Here is a 3649-nt window from a genome sequence, read left to right on the forward strand (position 1 = left end):
GAGAAGATAAACTTAGAAACTTTCATGCAAGGAAGCTAAGGGTGAATAACCTGCTGCTTAAGCATGAGCTATTCATTCTCCTTATTACTGAAGAGGCTATTAATAGATTTAAAAGTAAGGGGGATGGGGAGGGATCCTGGAGGAAGTTTGTAAATAAGATGTAAGGTGTTGTTAGAAGAGTGGGTAAGATAAGGGCTGAACATAAGAGATAGGAGAGGAAGGTCTAGGAGGAACTGTTGTTGGAATACTTACAAAGGACTTAGAGGCAAATATGGATCAATATGCGGAGTGCCAAGTGCATTTGAAGAGTGAAGATGACAAGTTGGCTAGGGAAAGAGAGAAGGGGGTTAGGTGGATTTCTTTTAATAACAGGAGGAAACCAAGTAGATATCTATTTGGTTTAGCCAAAGACAAAGGGAGTAGGGAACTTCCAAGACAAGTTAGGGAGGAGAAAGGTCATGAGATAGGGGATAATAATCAAATTGCTACAAAATGGGAAGGAAAATGAGTCTCAGAGAAGATTTGAAGCAGAAAATAGGCTGCTAGACTTGGTTAGCAACTGTGTAAAGTTAGATAGAGCTAGGTGGCTAGAAAGGGATGCAGAAATTAAAGAATTTTGGGAGGCTCTTCAGAAACTTGGGAAGGGGATAGGATGGACTATCAATTGAGTTTTTTATTTCTTTTTATTCCTCTCTTAAGGACTGGGTGTGGACCACATGTAAGAATGCCTTCGCTAACTAAGTCTTCTCTTAAGGACTGGGTGTGGGCCACATGCAAGAATATGCTTGCTAACCATGGGAAGGATGAATAAGGATTTGAAGGAAGGAATTGTGAAGTTAATTCCTAAACAACCTACATGCAACAACTTCAACCACCACTAGAGACCTATTACCCTACTTATAGTGATCTACAAGATACTAGCAAAGGTCATTGCTATGAGAATCAATCCAGCCTTACAAGAGGTGATCTCCACCAAGTAGTGTGGCTCATTAAAGGAAGATCCATATATGACAATATCTTTTCAGCAATAATAGGGAAGGAAGTGGCTTAAAGAACTGGCCAAAATTGTGTAATCTTTCAATTGGACCCGGAGAAAGCTTATGATAGAGTTCATTGGCTCTTTGTAGCAAGGGTTATGGAAAAACTAGGCTTTGGAATCAGGATAGCCACATGCATCTATACTCTTACTGCTAACAGGACACTCTAAGCTGTTGTTAAATAGGAAATAAGTTGTTGGGGGATTTGAAATCAAGAGGTCTACGAGACAGGGATGTCCTTTGGTCCCTCTGTTTTTTTCTATTGCTTCTCACCCATTGATTGTGGCTCTGGAAGAAGCTTATGAAAGAGGAATGGTGACTGGGCTAAAATTGAAGAATGGGGATCAGCTGGTTATTCAATGCTCTGCTAATGACTCTGTTATTTTTTAAAGCAGGTAATGAGAATGTAAGGACTGTAGCTATTTGTTGATGCCTCTAGCTCTAGACGTAATATACATAAATGTAGGATTATGAGTGTGATTGAGGAGGATACTTTTGACATGGAAAGATGGGGGTGTGAAGTTATAAAGAAGGGACAAATCATCAGACATTTGGGAGTGCCTTTTGGAGTGGGAGTGACTAATAAAGGAGGTAACCAATTGGGAAATTGAAAGGTTCCTAGACCATATAAAGAAATGGGAAGGGATCAAAGTACCTTTTCATGATAGGATACTATTGTTAATATAGTCCTTAATGCCTAGATTATGTTTCTTTGCCTATAATAGAATTTAGAAAGTGTCATTGGAAAAGGATCATAGCCCCAATCATGGATTTCATTTGGAAAGAGATGGAGACTAATATGGGAACTGGATGTCCTAGTGAAAGCCCAAACTTTCCTATGGAGAGTATGTATGTGTGCACTACCCCCTTGGATATAAAATGCTTCAAAGGAATTTTGTAGCAAGAATATGCCCCAGATGTAGATCAGCAATAGAAGATGGAAGACTTTCTTTTTGGGGGGATCTTTTTTTATGAGGTTTTTTTTTATGCGAGCTTTTTGGAGTACCTCCTAAAGCATTTCCCAAAACTCTCTCTCTCTCTCTCTCTCTCTCTCTCTCTCTCTCTCTCTTTGTTTCTTTATACTACACATTGGTGTAGGCTTTTTTTGAGTCAATAAATGGGCATAGAAACCCCCCAAATAGAGAGGTGCAGCAATAAATATTGGGCATGGGTGGATGAGAAAGGGCCCATCTAGGACATTGCTGAAAGTGTGGAAGAAGGTGTTGACAGCAGTGAGCACATCAAGTCTTGAAGCATTTTGAGAAGTGGAGGTAGATCTGGGTTGCTTTATAAACAGAGGGGCCGTGTAGGCTTGCCAGTATCTATCATGACTCCTTGATGTAAGATAATGGCGGTAGCTCTTGTTAATCCTAGAATTGGATTAACATTCCCCCCTTCCTGATGAACGATCGCGTCCTCGTGATCATGTTAAAGACTTTTGTGTGGGGAGAATGAACAAGCTTTGTCAATGGCTTGGATGTTGAATGACATTCAACGGTCTTTGTTCCTCCGGAAGGAATAAGAAAAGCTAGTTAATGAATGAAGAGGTTAGTGGTGTATTGGGAGTTCCTAAACGGGGTGGGGGGGTTTTGCAAAAGATTGCATTTTTTTATTTGTGTGAGCTATTTTTTTCTGCTTTTTTTTTTGCTTGCTTTGTTTTTGGCAATCATCGGCAAGGTTACATGTGATTTTTGTTAGCGAGGATACTAAGAGATGTTAGTAATGGGAGAGAAGAGAGAGAAGGATCCGGAGGAACGTAGACTTAAGCATCAGAAACGAGATGGTGATTCTCAGTTCCTCATGTGATTCATTGAAGCGACATCCATCATTTGAAGTAATTGGCTTGTGATGATGTCCCTTTGTGTGGCAGGATTCTTGTCAAATGTTGTTGAGTAGGACCTGATCATGTCTTCTTCTGCCCATGTGCTTTTTATGTTTTTTATGGATATTTAAGTGCTCTTAGAAGCAGATTTTCATGAAGTACAAGAATTGAGTCATATAGACTCTTATTGAATTGCTATGTGTTGAAGTAGCCACTTGTTGGTGAGGATTGAAAGAATTACGTGGACTTGTGAGGCTAATATAGATATCTTCATGAAGATCATTGATTTGTGAAGATGGTGGCATCGTTTGGAGAGGTTTGTAATTTGAAGGAAAATTCTAGGCGATGGGTTGTATTGGTGAGACCAAGCTTTCGCCTACCATGGCCCCCTCAACCAGAGATGTACCTAGAAGTTGTGATGGTGAGGCATTGGTGCAAATGTTTTTCAGTGCATGAGTATGGATTCGTACTCATGGAGCAACTGCTACATTAATTTAGCCAAAAGAATAGTAAGCAATAAGCTTAACAAATATATAGTGGCTATTATGTGATATGGCTTAATCCGTGATGAGACTTAAATTGTGCAAGTGCAGGTTCTTAAGCCTTAAGATGGACTCCTTGAATTTTGTAAATTTTGACCTTATTTTTTTTTTTCACGTGAACTGCTAAAACGCGAAACACTGAGGCATGAAAGTCATGACGTGAAATAGCAGATGTGAGAGTCATGACGTGAAATAGGAGACATGAGAGTTATGACGTGAAAGTCATGACGTGAAATTATAGACATGAA

This window comes from Cibotium barometz, chromosome 37, assembly GCF_041138505.1.
Source record: "Cibotium barometz isolate CiBa-2024 chromosome 37, ASM4113850v1, whole genome shotgun sequence".
NCBI lineage: Eukaryota > Viridiplantae > Streptophyta > Polypodiopsida > Cyatheales > Cibotiaceae > Cibotium > Cibotium barometz.